Raw genomic sequence first — 19,588 nt, forward strand, 5'->3', positions numbered from 1 at the left:
GACTTGAGTTTCATCTCCTTCCTAGGTCTCTACAGATCCTGACGGAACTGAAATGCAAAGCCAAGGAGTGAAGGTGAGAAGCGTGTCCTCAGACGGTCCCCAGCAGGGCAGTAGGCAGACTTAGACAGCCAAAGCTGGGCTAACTCGGATAGAATCCGGCAGCAGACTGATTCACATAACTGATGTCTCGGCCTCAGCTCCCCGTTGCCTTTGCTGTTGGAGTGATACAAAGAGCTTTTCTTTGGTTCTGTTACATGAATATCTCCCAAAAAATCTTAATTCCTTGCCATGGCTTTGAGTCTAAAAGAACAGAGGACTTACCCAGATAAAGACTGGTGTCACTTTAAGCATTACATGTGTTCTGAACAGGGGTGTGTAAAGTTGTCAGTTAAGACCAAAATGATTTATTTAAAACAAAACTTTACTGAAGGGGACAGTAATGCTTTTACTCAAAGATGGATTAAATTGTCTAATCTGTGTGAAAAAAAAAACTGTCTGGCCAGCTCAGTAGGGATTTGACTAATTGCCTAGGATCATTGCAGAGTCAATGTAACTATTTTATGGTACTAGAAAGATGAGATTTCATCAAAACATGACTCATAACCTTCCATAGATTCCAATTTTATCCTGAATTACATCTACATTCTTAGAACCACAGAAGTTTATATCTAGAAGTAACCTTAATGACCATCTATCACGGACAACCCCATTTTACAGATGAAAAAACTCAGTTAAGTACGGCTTAACTTGCCTTAAGCCATACTGCCAGTTGGTAAAAAAAACTTACTCTAGAACTCAAGCACTCCTGAGGTGCAGACCTTGTAAACTGTTCTGCAACGCTAGTATTATATAAGAGTGTAGAATTTCTACTGCAAGGGCAAGTTGGTGATTAACATTTTATAAATCGGAATTCACCAAGCAAAGCAACATGAAAATATATTTTTTCCACGACTGCTTCCCTCTTCGAGTCAAGCAACACACATGAACCGATATAGGCATTCTTCCCATGAAATCTAGGAAGATGTATACTTACTTGTATCCATTGTTTTTCCAGGAAGGAGTTATCAAATCTGAAAAGGCAATCGCTTATCCTCTTTCTAATCAAAACACTGGGTTTTAGTTTTCAGTTCAATAACGGCTCATCTATTCAGATTGTTTAAAATAAGACTTGAATTTTATTAAAGTTGGTACACTTTAATATCTGATTGTTGTTACAAACACATTTGCTATCTAGAATGAATATAATTTCCTTTAACTTTTAATTTACTTAAACATTTTAAATCAGATGGATAAAAAGCACTCTTGATAGACGGGCATCTTTTGGTTTTAAGCAAATTCAATATTATAAGGCTGCTAATTTTCAGTGATACAGGAACACGTCTAAGGTTACCACATTTACCAGCTTACTGGAAGTCTACTGCCTTTGGTGTATGTGGTGAAGTTAGTATGCTCTGTCCTGGAGCCAGCTCTGAATGACGTGTCCTAGTCTGAATTACAGTGGAGTGGAACGGGGAACTCACACAGAGCAGGTCAAAGGACCTCTGTCTCCACACTCATGGCAGTGACAGAATCTGTCAATACTACATGAGCAGCTTTCTGCATAAACGGATAATTTTACCTTTTCTTTTCTCCAGTTGTTCTGATTCTGAGATATAATTGTCAGCTATACCTTGAGTAATCATTAGAAATGTTTGTTTTTATCTCACTATGATTAAAATTTAGTTCATTCATACTATTTCCTAGTGACTAAACTTCTCCAGAATTTTTCAGACCAATTTGACAATCTTACACTCTCTTAAATTAAAACTGTTGCAAGAACTTGAGTATTCAGGAATGCAAAGCAAACTCTGAGGATTCATGCACAATATTTCACAAAGAAGCTCCCCGAAATACTTGCTTATTGATGCATCTCTGATACCCTGTGTCCTTGGTACCAAGTGAAAATGCTGCTAACCCTCAGATGCTGACAATTCCAGCAATATATAGAAAATGTATAGAAAACATTGCCACACCCAAGAGTAAGCAGTTTCAATGCACTGAGTACACATTTTGTTTTTAAATAACCAGCTCTGGTTAAACACATGCCAAAGGGTTTTTTCCCCCTGGGTTTCATTACTACACAACCCAACATGCTTTTTAAAATGCAAACTAATATAAAGATCTACACAAACTTAATAAGAGGGAGCAATGGATGGAGAATACTTGTGACTTAATTTCAATTTAACTTGATTTCAATAAGTACAACTAAAGCTGCATTGGAGGGCTGTTGACATACCTACAACTTTTTCCGATTCTTCAGCTCAACGTATACTAATAATACTGAGAGCAGAAAATGTATTTAATCGAATCCATTGTTTGGCTTCAGTGTGATAACAGCCCACATTGATTCTACCCCAAGAGTGATAAAAGATAGTGATTGGTTCTCTTTGCTAGATTCCTAGCTATGTTAACACAATCAACTGCTCTCCAAATCACACAACTAAGTAAAAGATTAAATAATTCTTGACTTTTGTTCTCTAGATTGTTTCGATTTTATGTTCAGAAAATCTGTTTCTGTTTTCATAGCAAAGTTTCAACTATTATGTTAATGTTATTCAGCACAGAAGTCACCTTTGGAGAATGCTTTGCTGCATTTTTTACACTTGTAATTCCCTGAAACTCTTCCACCTCTGATTTCTATATTTAAATCACTACTCAGAAGTGTTCAGATTAATTTAAAACACTTAAAAGGGCCAAAATATGTTAGGCAATACTTCTTGATTATGCATGAAAAATTAGACAGTCAAGAACAATAGAAAGTAAAAATTCAGGTATCTAAAGAAAACAGTTTACAAAGGTTAGACAGTATTTTTCTTTCAAAACCATTTGCAAGTTAAATTCTGCTGAGCACTGGGTGAGACAGGGTAAAAGTCATAGACGGGGTATATTACAAGGCACTGTGAAAAATCCACCATAAGGACTCAAGGCCCTTTGACTCCATCCATCTCGGGACATAAAATATCATCTGCCTCACTGCTGGGACACTGTGTCTCTGCTCCTTCCGCTTTTTAGGTGCAAATCTTGCCTTCCTATCAGTATTGCCCATTCCTCAAGAACAGAAATTTTGCTTCATACCATTTCTTTCCCCCAGCAACTTGCATAGTGACATGTGTGCAAAGTTTTTTTGTTAAATTGACAAACCAAAAGACTAAAGATATAGATAAAATGATACATCGAAAGAAGTATTGTTACAACTGGCAAGCATACACACTCCTATCTCATTTTACTTATACTCCCCTTGACTCAAAGAGCTGTCACGCTTTACACTATGGCTATTTGTGCTGATAACCATGTCTCCATTTATTCACCTCTGTTTTGCACACAATCTACTAAAGTTCTTTATAGTTTACATGTGTTGAATGTCATGAATAAAATCAATAAATGAACTTTTTCTTAAAGTCAGTTTTGCAAGAGATTAGGACAAAGCGCTGGCCTTAGACTGATGCAGAAGGAATTAAGTCTAGGAAGTCATTTGAGGTAGAGTACACCAGAAAAACAAAGGATGGAAAATGAAAAATACCTGGAAAATAAAATAGCCTAACTGAAGGAGAGGGTTCAAATACAAGGAAATGGGAGATGAGGGTGGCAAAACAGGCAGCACAGGTGGATGAAGGCTTCTCAAGCCTAATCAGAAACAAAATCTGAGGGGGACTACTCCCACTGCTCTTCCAACAACACAAGGGAAGACTCTACACATGGACATCACCAGATGGTCAACACCAAAATCAGATTGATTATATTCTTTGCCTCCAAAGATGGAGAAGCTCTATACAGTCAGCAAAAATAAGACCGGGAGCTGACTGTGGCTCAGATCATGAACTCCTTATGCCAAATTCAGACTTAAACTGAACAAAGCGGGAAAACCACTAGACCATTCAGGTATGACCTATATCAAATCCCTTATGATTATACAGTGGAAGTGAGAAATAGATTTAAGGGACTAGATCTGATAGAATGCCTGATGAACTATGGACGGAGGTTCGTGACATTGTACAGGAGACAGGCATCAAGACCATCCCCAAGAAAAAGAAATGCAAAAAAACAAAATGGCTGCTGAAGTGGCCTTACAAATAGCTGTGAAAAGAAGAGAAGTGAAAAGCAAACGAGAAAAGGAAAGATATTCCCATTTGAATGCAGAGTTCCAAAGAATAGCAAGGAGAGATAAGAAAGCCTTCCTCAGCGATCAATGCAAAGAAATAGAGGAAAACAATAGAATGGGAAAGACTAGAGATCTCTTCAAGAAAATTAGAGATACCATTCCTAATGATACCTTTGTATCATTAGGTATCAAAGATACCTTTGTATGGAATGTGCATTCCATACAAAGATGGGCTCAATAAAGGACAGAAATGGTATGGACCTAACAGAAGCAGAAGATATTAAGAAAAGGTGGCAAGAATACACAGAAGAATTGTACAAAAAAGATCTTCACGATCTAGATAATCACAATAGTGTGATCACTCACACTCACCTAGAGCCAGACATCCTGGAATGTTAAGTCAGGTGGGCCTTAGGAAGCATCACTACGAACAAAGCTAGTGGAGGTGATGGAATTCCAGTTGAGCTCTTTCAAATCCTGAAAGATGATGCTGTGAAAGTGCTGCACTCAATATGCCAGCAAATTTGGAAAACTCAGCAGTGGCCACAGGACTGGAAAAGGTCAGTTTCATTCCAATCCCAAAGAAAGGCAATGCCAAAGAATGCTCAAACGACAGCACAATTGCACTCATCTCACACGCTAGTAAACTGATGCTTAAAATTCTCCAAGCCAGGCTTCAGCAATACGTGAACCGTGAACTTCCAGATGTTCAAGCTGGTTTTAGAAAAGGCAGCCAACATCCACTGGAACATTGAAAAAGCAAGAGAGTTCCAGAAAAACATCTATTTCTGCTTTATTAACTATGCCAAAGCATTTGACTGTGTGGATCACAATAAGCTGTGTAAAATTCTGAAAGAGATGGGAATACCAGACCACCTGACCTGCCTCTTGAGAAACCTGTATGCAGGTCAGGAAGCAACAGTCAGAACTGGACATGAAACAACAGACCGGTTCCAAATAGGGAAAGGAGTACGTCAAGATTGTATATTGTCACCCTTCTTAATTAACTTATATGCAGAGTACATCATGAGAAATGCTGGGCTGGAAGGAGCACAATATTGCCCAGAGAAATATCAATAACCTCAGATATGCAGATGACACCACCCTTATGGCAGAATGTGAAGAACTAAAGAGCCTCTTGATGAAAGTGAAAGACAGTGAAAAATTGGCTTAAAGCCCAACCTTCAGAAAACTAAGATCATGGCATCTGGTCCCGTCACTTCATGGCAAATAGATGGGGAAACAGTGGAAACAGTGGCTGACTTTATTTTTCTGGGCTCCAAAATCACTGCAGATGGTGACTACAGCCATGAAATTAAAAGACGCTTACTCCTTGGAAGGAAAGTTATGACCAACCTAGATAGCATATTGAAAAGCAGGGACATTACTTTGCCAACAAAGGTCCGTCTGGTCAAGGCTATGGTTTTTCCAATGGTCATGTATGGATGTGAGAGTTGGACTGTGAAGAAAGCTGAGCGCTGAAGAATTGATGCTTTTGAACTGTGGTGTTGGAGAAGACTCTTGAGAGTCTCTTGGACTGCAAAGAGATCCAACCAGTTCATCCTAAAGGAGATCAGTCCTGAATATTCATTGGAAGGACTGATGCTGAAGCTGAAACTCCAATACTTTGGCCATCTGATGCAAAGAACTGACTTATTTGAAAAGACCCTGATGCTGGAAGGGGTTGGGGGCAGGAGGAGAACGGGATGACAGAGGATGAGGTGGTTGGATGGCATCACCGACTCAATGGACATGAGTTTGGGTGGACTCTGGGAGTTGGTGATGGACAGGGAGCCCTGGCGTGCTGCGGTTCAGGGGGTCACAAAGAGTCAGACACAATTGAGAGACTGAACTTACTCCACTGGTGAATTAGAGAAAGGTAGAGACTAGTTGGGGGACTAGTCAACTAGTCCTAGTCAAGTAGTCAATAATTTTTTCAATTATTGAAAAAATTCACATGGTAGAAGGAGAGAGTCTGTTGAGAACCTTGTCTGCGTCACTGTAAGGAAATGGATATACATGAGAAATATGGCAAGGAAAGAAGCAATAGCTTTCACTGATACTGAATTGTAAATAAAAGACTTTCTTGGATAGCCAAGACATGGAAACAACTTAAATATCCATCAACATGTGTACATATAAAGAAGTGGTATACACACATTCACATACACACACATACACTTGCATGTGTGCTAAGTTGCTTCAGTCAAGTCCAACTTTTTGTGACCTTTGGACTTAGCCCACCAGGCTCCTCAGTCCATGGGATTCTCTAGGCAAGAATACTGGAGTGGGTTGCTGTGCCCTTCTCGAGATCTTCCCAACCTAAGGACTGAATCCACATCACTTATGTCTCCTGTACTGGCAGGCTGCTTCTTCACCACTAGTGCCACGTGGGAAGCCCTGAGCCATGGTGGTATAGTCACTACGTAGTATCTGACTCTTGCAACACCATGGACTGTAGCCTGCCAGGCTTCTCTGACCATGGGAGTCTCCAGGCAAGAATACTGGAGTGGGTTACCGTTTCCTTCTCCACCGAGCCCCTGGGGAAGCCCATAAGTATATATATATATACACAAACACACACACAATGGAATATTACCCAGCCATAAAGAATGAAATAATGTCATTTGCAGCAACATGGATGAACCTAAAGATTATCATACTAAAGTCAGAAAGAGTAAGACAAATACCACATGATATCCCTTCATGTGGCATCTAAAATACAACACAAATGAATGTATATATGAAACAAAGATTCTGCCCACAATGTGGGAGACTCAAGTTCGATCACTGGGTCAGGAAGATCCCCTGGAGAAGGAAATGACTACTCACTCCAGTATTCTTGACTGGAAAATTTCATGGACAGAGGAGCCTGGCAGGCTACAGTCCATGGGGTCCCAAAGAGCTGGGCACAACTGAGTGTCTAACACTTACGCACACTTACAAAACAATCTATATCTATATAGATATATCTATATCTGTATAGATATAGAGAATAGATTTGTGGTTGCCAAGTGGGAGGTGGGGTAGGGGTGGGAAGGATTGGGAGTTTGGGATTAGCAGAGGCGAACTATTATGTATAGAACAGATGAACAACATGATCCTACTATAAAGCACAAGAGACTGTATTCACTATCCTGTGACAAACCATAATGGAAAAGAAAATGAAAAAGAATTTTTATGTATGTGTGTATAAAAAAGTCACACTGCTTTATAGCAGAAATTAATGCAGCATTTTAAATCAACTATACTTCAATAATCTTTTGAAGATTATTTAATCTAGAAAGACCTTATTGGAGTTAATATATACATAGAGAAAGAGCATTTGAAAACCACTTGGAGGAACTGAGGACCATTGATTTGGAGTTATCTTCTGCAGTGATCAGAAAAGGGCAAATGAATACCTAGGGAATTAAAAATGAACCCAGTTTTTGGCCTATTAAATTTCTACTGTTTGTTTTTTAAATACCTAGGTGATACCCTGTGGTCAAATGGAGAAAATTTTAGGGCTGAAGCTAAAGATGTGTTTTTAAAATAATGTGAAATGTCCATGTGTAAAAACACCACTGTAGAAGGAGAAAGGTCAGACCTATCCAAAGAAATTCTGATAGTGTTCTACTGAAATTGAATGTACTTTCCAATGTAATCACGCACCATTACAACCTTGTGTTAAATGATGAGGAACATAAGTAGATCACCAAGGACAGAGTAATAAGCGTGGTTTGGACCTTAGCAGGTCGCCTGCCCTGACTATAAGCTACGGGAGCACAGGGCCTGCCGTAAATCCCAAAGCATTAACACAGTGGCTTGCCCGTGGGCTTAACTCAGTAAATGTTTACAAAATTAAACATCTCCATTCCTGGATCTGACACTAACCAACTCTTTCAGGAATTTTTTTTTTTAACAACCCCAAGGTTAAGATTAATCCTAAATGAAAAAAATCCTTACTTTTTATTTATAAAACATAATTTTGCTGTTTTAACAGCCTTAAGAGACTTAGCAGTGACTCTATGACCTACATTACCTACACCAGTGATATTTTCTTAGAGAACGTGAAAGTCCAGAGTGGAGAAGTTAACGTTTGCTCTTTCAGAAACCAGAGCGCCAGTCTCCCATAGAGCAGGGCAATAAAGGGAAAAGTCGGTTCGAAATGACTTTCTGATTTTAAATTAAGGCTCTGGGAGTTTCTGAGAACTTGTCATGATGACCATGACCATGATGAGCCACCAAAATGGCAATGCAGCAAGGAGTCTGACACCGCAAGTCGCCTCCGTGTGTCGTTAGCCTGGGAAGGAGACGTCGGTTCCACCTTCAGTGTTTAGGGCCTCTTCTACTTGCTTGAGTTATTGATTAATAATGTTCCCAGTTTGCTTCGGTGCTTTCCAGAGGCTGTCACTTCTCACCTCTGGCTGTGACACGTGTTTGATATCAGGAAAGTCAGCTCTACTTCTGTTGCCCTAAATATCAGCCAGGAATTTACATGGCTACATGCCTGTTCCGAGCACTGAGGGAGACTGGAGACAGGGCTTCTCTTAAGTAAAATTGCAATTGTTTAAGCAATTTCACCCTACCTGACGCAAACTTGGGGAACACTCTGTCATTAGGCTCTCTTCCTTCTCCAGGTGAAAAACTGCCTGTAGGACAGGATATGTTAAATTCATCCAAAGGTACAAATTACTGATAACTCAAGGTGTTACTATTTACTAAGATTTTCTTGCATTTTAAGAGATTAAAGTCTTAACCTTTAACCAAAGAATTGGCTATAATTTTGAAATTTTAAGTACCAGTGAGCAGGTAGAAAACATATGTCTTAAATAAGATATGAAATGGAGATGGGGTGTCTTCTGAAATTATGCCATGCAAATAAACCCACTCTATTATGGGTATATTTGGCTTTTGATTCCTTGATACCAACACATATGCTATAATATAATTTTAATAGCAATATAAGATGACTTTTAAGGCTGAATTTCTAAAACCCTCAAGAGGAAATGTTTCCAAATATTAAATTAATCAATGTTCAGTAAGGAATAGGATCATCTCAGGTCATTAGGGAAAAGCCAAATTTAGGGGGAAAAAATTGTGCAGATGAGCTCAAGGTCAATGTTTTTGAGAGTATTTTGACTTTATTTCCTGAAGATAAGTAGTAGAGTTTGATGCATTTGGGTTGACTTTCAATAAATGTAGGATACCTGGCTGCCTGATTTGTTTCTTTTGATACTGAAATAAGCCAAACATTTATATCTTTTCAGAAATGATTTCAGGTTGTTTTTTATTCTAAACATAATCTGTATTTTTTTAGTGGTTACATTTCCTCTTAGATGGCATCTATACGGCTGGGCTTCCCAGGTAGCACTAGTGGTAAAGAATCCACCTGCCAATACAGGAGACTCAGGTTCAATCCCTGGGTCAGGAAGATCCCCTGGAGGAGGAAATGGCAACCCACTCCAGCATTTTTGCTTGGAGAATCCCACAGACAGAAGAGCCTGGTGGGCTACAGTCCATGAGGTTGCAAAGAGTCAGACATGACTAACTAAGCACATACAGTTTATTACCATTTTCGAGAAATTTTTAAGCAACTTAAGTCTAAGTTGAGCACAGAAGCTGTTCATTTTGGAATACCTGCCCCCTACCACCACCTGCTAGGCAATAAACTCTAGACATGTCTTTTGCGTTAGTCGTCCAAATAAGTTTTTATTAATAGTCTGAGTGGGGCTTTTTAGGCTTTATTTTTAGAAGTTTTAGGCTTGCGTCAAAGCTGAGCACAAAGTACAGAGATCCCGTGAACTCTCTCACTCCACCTCACCCCGTTTTCCCTACTGTTAACATCTAGCATTAGTGTGGTACATTTACTACAATTGATGTGCCAATATTGAATCAACTAAAGTTCATAGTTCACATTAGGGTTAACTCTTTGTGTTTTACATTCTATGGGTTTTGACTAATGCATAATGGTGCAATCCACTATTATATTTTTATGCAGAACAGTTTCATTGCCCTAAAAAAGCCCTGTGATCCACCTATTCATCCCTCCCTCACCCTATCCTGCCCCCAGCCCTTGAAGCTACTGATCTTTTTCCTGTCTCCATAGTTTTGCCTTTGTGTGTGTGTGTGTGCATGTGTGTCTATGTGTCTGTGTGTGTCTGTCTGTCTGTGTGTGTGTGCGTGCACTCAGAGTGCCTGACTCTTTGCAATCCCATGGACTGTAGCCTACCAGGATACTCTGGAATTTTCCAGGCAAGCATAATGGAGTGGGTTGCCATGTCCTTCTCCAGGGGATCTTCCTGACCCAGGAATCAAACCTGTATCTCCTGCATTGCAAGTGGATGCTTTACCACTGGGCCACCTGCAAAGCCCTTTGCTTTAATCTATAGGTTTCCAACTATATGTGTAAGGCAGGGAACAATTTGGCTAGGGTAGTATCATAAAGATAAAACACAGGGGATTTAAAGGTTTTCCATAAAACACATTCAGAGATAGTACGGGAACTACATTATTTCACCAACTATATAGATGAATTCACTTATATTTTATTCAATTGATATTAACTGATAACATACTATGTATCAGCAGTGTTTTAGATGCTAGAGTTACCAACAATAAGCAAGGCAGACAGAGTCTCTGCCCTCTTGGAATATATAATCAAATCGAGAGTAAAAGGAAAAGGACAGAAATTAAACCAAATTCAAGCATTTTTCAATACTGCTGAATAAGATAATGGAAATCGAATAAGGTTATGTGATAGAGTGACAGCTGGAGCCAGCGGTTAGGGAAGTGGGAGACCTGGGTTCGATCCCTGGGTTAGGATGATCCCCTGGAGAAGGGAAAGGCTACCCACTCCAGTGTTCCCACCTGGAGAATTCCAAGGACTGTATATAGTCCATGGGGTCGCAAAGAGTTGGACATGACTGAGCAAATTTCACTTTTCTCTGAGGATATGACACTTGAGCTAAGAATTAAGAGCTAAGAAGCAACTGAAGAGAAGAACATTCCAGGCAGACAGAATTGCAAGTAAAACGGCCTGGATATAGGAGCAAGTTGAGTCTGACTGAACAAAGCAAGCCCACAGGGCCGAGTGAAGTGAATAGAAGAGAGTGTATGGAGGTGAGGCTGGGAGCAAGTGAGATGGGACGGCAAGGCCAGGTCATAAATCACCCTGTAAGCCACAGTGAGGAGTTTTAGTTCTGTTTTCATGGGAAGCCCCAGGAGGCAAGAAAGTGATATGATCTGATTTATGTTTTTAAATGATCACTGGATCTGCAGAGTATCTTAAAAGCTATTTATCTTAAAATAAATACTAACATGAATATACAAGAGTACTAAAGATGTCAAGGGCCAAGAGGAGCTACTCCACGTTCAAGGTCAGGAGGGGCAGCCGTGAGAAGATACCCCTCGTCCAAGGTAAGGAGCAGCAGCTGTGCTTTGCTGGAGCAGCCGTGAAGAGATACCCCAAGTCCAAGGTAAGAGAAACCCAAGTGAGACGGTAGGTGTTGTGAGAGGGCATCAAAGGGCAGACACACTAAAACCATAATCCCAGAAAACTAGCCAATCTGATCACAGGACCACAGTCTTGTCTAACTCAGTGAAACTAAGCCATGCCATGTGAGGCCACCCAAGACGGTCGGGTCATGGTGGAGAGGTCTGACAGAATGTGGTCCACTGGAGAAGGGAATGGCAAACCACTTCAGTATTCTTGCCTTGAGAACCCCATGAACAGTATGAGAAGGCAAAATGATAGGATACTGAAAGAGGAACTCCCCAGGTTGGTAGGTGCCCAATATGCTACTGGAGATCAGTGGAGAAATAACTCCAGAAAGAATGAAGGGATGGAGCCAAAGCAAAAACAATACCCAGCTGTGGATATGACTGGTGATAGAAGCAAGGTCTGATGCTATCAAGAGAAATATTGCATAGGAACCTGGAATGTTAGGTCCATGAATCAAGGCACATTGGAAGTGGTCAAACAGGAGATGGCAAGAGTGAATGTCGACATTCTAGGAATCAGCGAACTAAAATGGACTGGAATGGGTGAATTTAACTCAGATGACCATTTTATCTACTACTGTGGGCAGGAATCCCTTAGAAGAAATGGAGTAGCCATCATAGTCAACAGAAGAGTCCGAAATGCAGTACTTGGATGCAATCTCAAAAACGACAGAATGATCTCTGTTCATTTCCAAGGCAAACCATTCAATATCACAGTAATCCAAGCCTATGCCCCAACCAGTGACGCTGAAGAAGCCAAAGTTGAACGGTTCTATGAAGACCTACAAGACCTTTTAGAACTAACACCCAAAAAAGATGTCCTTTTCATTATAGGGGACTGGAATGCAAAAGTAGGAAGTCAAGAAACACCTGGAGTAACAGGCAAATTTGGCCTTGGAGTACGGAATGAAGCAGGGCAAAGGCTAATAGAGTTTTGCCAAGAGAACGCAATGGTCATAGCAAACACCCTCTTCCAACAACACAAGAGAAGACTCTACACATGGACATCACCAGATGGTCAACATCAAAATCAGATTGATTATATTCTTTGTAGTTACAGATGGAGAAGCTCTATACAGTCAGCAAAAATAAGACCGGGAGCTGACTGTGGCTCAGATCATGAACTCCTTATTGCCAAATTCAGACTTAAACTGAAGAAGGTAGGGATAACCACTAGACCATTCAGGTATGACCTAAATCAAATCCCTTATGACTACACAGTGGAAGTGAGAAATAGATTTAAGGGACTAGATCTGATAGAGAGCCTGATGAACTATGGATGGAAGTTTGTGACATTGTACAGGAAACAGGGATCAAGATCATCCCCATGGAAAGGAAATGCAAAAAGGCAAAATGGTTGTCTGAGGAGGCCTTACAAATAGCTGTGAAAAGAACGGAAGCTAAAAGCAAAGGAGAAAAGGAAAGATATTCCCATTTGAATGCAGAGTTCCAAAGAATAGCCAGGAGAGATAAGAAAGCCTTCCTAAGCGATCAATGCAAAGAAATAGAGGAAAACAACTGAATGGGAAAGACTAGAGATCTCTTCAAGAAAATTAGAGATACCAAGGGAACATTTCATGCAAAGATGGGCTCAATAAAGGACAGAAAATGGTATGGACCTAACAGAAGCAGAAGATATTAAGAAAAGGTGGCAAGAATACACAGAAGAATTGTACAAAAAAGATCTTCACGACCCAGATAATCACAATGGTGTGATCACTGACCTAGAGCCAGACATCCTGGAATGTGAAGTCAAGTGGGCCTTAGAAAGCATCACTACGAACAAAGCTAGTGGAGGTGATGGAATTCCAGTTGAGCTATTTCAAATCCTGAAAGATGATGCGTGAAAGTGCTGCACTCAATATGCCAGCAAATTTGGAAAACTCAGCAGTGGCCACAGGACTGGAAAAGGTCAGTTTTCATTCCAATCCCAAAGAAAGGCAATCCCAAAGAATGCTCAAACTACCGCACAATTGCACTCATCTCACATGCTAGTAAAGTAATGCTCAAAATTCTCCAAGCCAGGCTTCAGCAATACGTGAACCGAGAACTTCCAGATGTTCAAGCTGGTTTTAGAAAAGGCAGAGGAACCAGAGATCAAATTGCCAATATCCACTGGATCACTGAAAAAGCAAGAGAGTTCCAGAAAAACATCTATTTCTGCTTTATTGACTACTCCAAAGCCTTCGACTACGTGGATCACAATAAACTGTGGAAAATTCTGAAGGAGATGGGACTACCAGGCCACCTGACCTGCCTCGAGGAACCTGTATGCAGGTCAGGAAGCAACAGTTAGAACTGGACATGGGACAACAGACTGGTTCCAAATAGGAAAAGGAGTACGTCAAGGCTGTATATTGTCACCCTGCTTATTTAACTTATATGCAAAGCACATCATGAGAAACGCTGGTCTGGAAGAAGCACAAGCTGAAATCAAGATTGCCGGGAAAAATAGCAATAACCTCATATATGCAGATGACACCACCCTTATGGCAGAAAGTGAAGAGGAACTAAAAAGCGTCTTGACGAAAGTGAAAGAGGAGAGCAAAAAAGTTGGCTTAAAGCTTAACATTCCAAAAATTAAGATCATGGCATCTGGTCCCATCACCTCATGGGAAATAGATGGGGAGACAGTGGAAACAGTGTCAGACTTTATTTTTTTGGGTTCCAAAATCACTGCAGATGGTGATTGCAGCCATGAAATTAAAAGACGCTTACTCCTTGGAAGAAAAGTTATGACCAACCTAGACAGCATATTAAAAAGCAGAGACATTACTTTGCCAACAAAAGTCCATCTGGTCAAGGCTATGGTTTTTCCAGTGGTCATGTATGGATGTGAGAGTTGGACTGTGAAGAAAGCTGAGCATTGAAAAATTGATGCTTTTGAACTGTGGTGTTGGAGAAGACTCTTGAGAGTCCGTTGGACTTTAGGGAGATCCAACCTGCCCATCCTGAAGGAGATCAGTCCTGGGTGTTCATTGGAGGGACTGCTGCTGAAGCTGAAACTCCAGTACTTTGGCCACCTCATGCCAAGAGTTGACTCACTGGAAAAGACCCTGATGCTGGGAAGGATTGGGGGCAGGAAAAGAAGGGGACGACAGAGGAAGACATGGTTGGATGGCATCACCAACTCGATGGGCATGAGTTTGAGTGAACTCCAGGAGTTTGTGATGGACAGGGAGGCCTGCCATGCTGTGATTCATGGGGTCGCAAAGAGTCGGACACGACTGAGCGACTGAACTAAGTGACTAACTAAAGATGTCAACCTATACATGCAAATCCTAAAGGAAAAATGGTTTTTGAGATCATCATGGCATGTGTCTAGCCCATATCTACAGCACCCCCTTAAAGAAATAACCAACTGAGATATCAACAGTATTTTTGGTCATGTCCACAATTGGCCAAGTTTAACACTTGGTAAGGTCAGATGGTAAAAGAATCTGCCTTCAACGGAGAAGACCCGGGTTCAATCCCTGAGTCAGAAAGATTCTCTGAAGAAGGGAATGGCTATCCACTTCTTGCCTGGAGAGTTCCATGGACAGAGGAGCCTGGCAGGCTACAGTCCATGGGGTCACAAAGAGTCAGACACGACTGAACGACTAACACATGTTATGGACAGCCTATGCTAGCTATAGGGATGTATACTCTCAACTCCCTACCAAAACAAAAATCTTTCCCAAAGGGAACTATAAATGAATACATCATTAGAAGTAGTTCTGCTTTCCATGGGAATTCTCTGGTGGTTCCAGTGGTTAGGACACCACACTTTCACTGCCCAGGGCCATGGTTCAATCCTCAGTCAGGGAACTAAGATCCCACAAGCTGTATAGCACAGCCAAAAAATAAAATTAAATTAAAAAGAAGTATTTCTGCTTTCCACTATAGTCTTTTATTTTAAACTTTGGGAAACCATGGTGTACCTGCAATTAGAAATTACATTTTAAAAATATGAATGAGATTTGGCCAGCAGGTGTAGTTCCAATACCATGGGACACTTGGGGATATGAAATGGAAACTGGCTAACCACAGTCCAGGTGCCTTTACTGCTTATTACAGGCCCAGCTCCAGGGAACCAGGCTCCCCTCTCTGTGAGTGATTTTTCTTTCTTAGCTTACAAAGGGAATTGGAGCAATAAGTGCTTCAACTGTCTGTCTGTCTCTATGGCAACAGGTACCCTAATGTTACCTCTTAGATGGCAACTATACCTATTCACTGAATAGCTTTCAGTCCCTACTATGATGATAAAAAAATTTATTTCATGAAAAACGAGATTTATGTAACAGGCAAACTTCTTCCCCAGCAACCATGAAGTACAGTTTGTAAGAGGTCTGATCATTCACAAGCAGAATATGCTCTGTGGGCTTTTCTTTCTCAAGTGTAGGGTATTTATTCCCAAATCTCTCTTCTAGTTGCTTTTGAATGATAAAAAAGTATCATTTTCTTCCTTAACATCTACTTTTATTCAATTATAAAAATTAGCCAGGTTCATTGTTAAGAGTTTTGTAAATACAGAAAAAACATAGAAAAGCATACGCAAGAAAATAAAACTCACTCTCCTTATTTAAAAATATTCACTATTAATACCCTGCTAACATTTTAGATGTCAGTTCAGTTTAGTTCAGTTCAGTCACTCAGTCGTGTCCAACTCTTTGCAACCCCATGAATCACAGCATGCCAGGCCTCTCTGTTCATCACCAACTCCCGGAGTTTACTCAAACTCATGCCCATCGAGTCAGTGATGCCATCCAGCCATCTCATCCTCTGTCGTCCCCTTCTTTTCCTGCCCCCAATCCCTCCCAGCATCAGGGTCTTTTCCAATGAGTCAAGTCTTCCCATGAGGTGGCCAAAGTATTGGAGTTTCAGCTTCAGCATCAGTCCTTCCAATGAACACCCAGGACTGATCTCCTTCAGGATGGACTGGCTGGATCTCCTTGCAGTCCAAGGGACTCTCAAGAGTCTTCTCCAACACCACACTTCAAAAGCATCAATTTTTCGGTACTCAGCTTTCTTCACAGTCCAACTCTCACATCCATACATGACCACTGGAAAAACCATAGCCTTGACCAGACGGACCTTTGGCAAAGTAATGTCTCTGCTTTTTAATATGCTGTCTAGGTTGGTCATAACTTTTCTTCCAAGGAGTAAGCGTCTTTTAATTTCATGGCTGCAATCACCATCTGCAGTGATTTTGGAACCCAAAAAAATAAAGTCTGACACTGTTTCCACTGTCTCCCCATCTATTTCCCATGAAGTGATGGGACCAGATGCCATGATCTTACATACAAATACAATTTAAATATAATGTATATAATTTTTGCAACCAGACTCTCTCACAAAACAAACTATGAGGAATCCTTCACATCATCAAATATTCTTCTAACACAATTTTAATGGTGTTAAGGAAATCCATAATATGGCTTACTATATTTAATTTATCCCTCTGAAGTAAAGTGAAAACCTCTCAATTGTGTCCAACTCTTTGCGACTCCATGGACTATATGGTCCATAGAATTCTCCAGGCCAGAATATTGGAGTGGGTAGCCTTTTCCTTCTCCAGGGTATCTTCCCTACCCAGGGACTGAACCCAGGTCTCCCTCATTGCAGGCAGATTCCACTTATCCTTCTATGTTGACATTATTAACCACAAATGTTTATGTACACATCTATTGGCTTAGAGTAAATCCCTGGATACGAAATACATGGATCAAATAGGATAATCATTTTAAATTATATTGCCAAATCCCCCCCAAATTTACCAATTTATTTTCCCACTAGTGGTAGATGGATGATAGTATTTATGTACTTAGGAGGTACTATTTTAAAAGTTACCAATTTGATGGAGAGGGGAAGTATCTTATTACATTTCTTTAATATATTAAATTTAAAACTTATTTTAAGGTTAAACATGTTTTGGGGGCTTCAGGAGAATGCCATGGACGGAGGAGCCTGGAGGGCTACAGTCCACGGGGTCACTAGGAGTCAGACACGACTAAGTGAATTCACTCTCACTTTTCACTTTCATGCATTGGAGAAGGAAATGGCAACGCACTCCAGTGTTCTTGCCTAGAGAATCCCAGGGATTGGGGAGCCTGGTGGGCTGCCATCTATGGGGTCGCACAGAGTCGGACACGACTGAAGCGACTCAGCAGCAGCAGCAGGTGGCACTAGTGGTAATGAACCTGCCTGCCAATGCAGGAGACATAAGAGGTTCAGTTCAATCCCTGGTGGGGAGATCCCCTGGAGGAGGACATGGCAACCCACTCCAGTATTCTCGCCTGGAGAATCCCCATAGACAGAGGAGCCTGGTGGGCTGAAGTCCATAAGGTCGCAAAGAGTTGGACACAACTTAGCACACAGCACAGCATGTTTTTAAATTTTCATTATTTTTGAGGGAGAGGAGATACATAAATTGCCTGTTCACCTCTGAGGCAAAGACCACTTGTTGTCCCCTAACATCCATTCTCTATTTTTTAGTAACTGAAGAAATGATTTTTTTTCCATTTATTTTTATTAGTTGGAGGCTAATTACTTTACAATATTGTAGTGGTTTTTGCCATACATTGACATGAATCAGCCATGGATTTACAAGTATTCCCCATCCCGATCCCTCCTCCCACCTCCCTCTCCACCCGATTCCTCTGAGTCTTCCCAGTGCACCAGGCCCAAGCACTTGTCTCATGCATCCAGCCTGGGCTGGTGATCTGTTTCACCCTTGATAATATACATGTTTCGATCCTGTTCTTTCGAAACATCCCACCCTCGCCTTCTCCCACAGAGTCCAAAATTCTGTTCTGTACATCTGTGTCTCTTTTTCTGTTTTGCATATAGGGTTATTGTTACCATCTTTCTAAATTCCATATATATGCGTTAGTATACTGTATTGGTCTTTATCTTTTTGGCTTACTTCACTCTGTATAATGGGCTTCAGTTTCATCCATCTCATTAGAACTGATTCAAATGAATTTTTTTAATGGCTGAGTAATATTCCATGGTGTATATGTCCCACAGCTTCCTTATCCATTCGTCTGCTGATGGGCATCTAGGTTGCTTCCATGTCTTGGCTATTATAAACAGTGCTGCAATGAACATTGGGGTGCACGTGTCTCTTTCAGATCTGGTTTCCTCGGTGTGTATGCCCAGAAGTGGGATTGCTGGGTCATATGGCAGTTCTATTTCCAGTTTTTTAAGAAATCTCCACACTGTTCTCCATAGTGGCTGTACTAGTTTGCATTCCCACCAACAGTGTAAGAGGGTTCCCTTTTCTCCACACCCTCTCCAGCATTTATTGCTTGTAGACTTTTGGATAGCAGCCATCCTGACTGGCGTGTAATGGTACCTCATTGTGGTTTTGATTTTCATAAGAAATGATTTTTAGTTGAGCTCACAGCCCTTTAAAACAAAGATATTTCTGGGCTTCCCTCATGGCTCACTGGTAAAACATCCCCTGACAATTCAGGAGACATGGGGTTCAATCCCTGATTGAAGAAGATCCCACATGCTGCAGAGCAGCTGAGCCCAAGCACCAGACCTATTGAGCCTGTGTTCTAGAGCCGAGGAGCCGCAACAACTGAAGCCCATGCGCCCTAGGACCCGTGCTGGGCAGCAAGAGAAGCCATCACAGTGAGAGGCCTGCATGCTGCAACTCGAGAGTAGCCCCCTGCACACTGCAACTAGAGAAAAGCCCCCTGCAATGAAGACCCAGTATAGTCATAAATAAATGAATTAAATAATTTTTTTTAAACTTAAAAATACACAAAATAAAGATATTCCCCATTCTCATTTGCACGTATACGTGTCTATGTGTCAACTCCAGGTTGATGAAATAAAATGTGATGTACATTTTTTCAGAGACATGTCCTTAAAGGGAAAGAATAGTGCCCTCTTTTTCCTCTTCGTCATTCCTGATGGTTGGAATGCAGATATTGTGGCTGGAGCTTCAACAGCCATTTTGGACCCTGAGGGTCT

The 19,588-nt window shown here is 40.9% G+C and overlaps 1 protein-coding gene across 2 annotated transcripts in view; it reads right to left on the bottom strand.

Moving 5' to 3' along the window:
* The window catches only part of PLCL1 (phospholipase C like 1 (inactive)), a 351,938-nt gene that overhangs the window by 50,644 nt on the left and 281,706 nt on the right, over window positions 1-19,588 (bottom strand). The gene's annotated exons all lie outside the window — the stretch shown is intronic.

The sequence above is a fragment of the Cervus canadensis genome, chromosome 24, assembly GCF_019320065.1.
Source record: "Cervus canadensis isolate Bull #8, Minnesota chromosome 24, ASM1932006v1, whole genome shotgun sequence".
Classification (NCBI taxonomy): domain Eukaryota; kingdom Metazoa; phylum Chordata; class Mammalia; order Artiodactyla; family Cervidae; genus Cervus; species Cervus canadensis.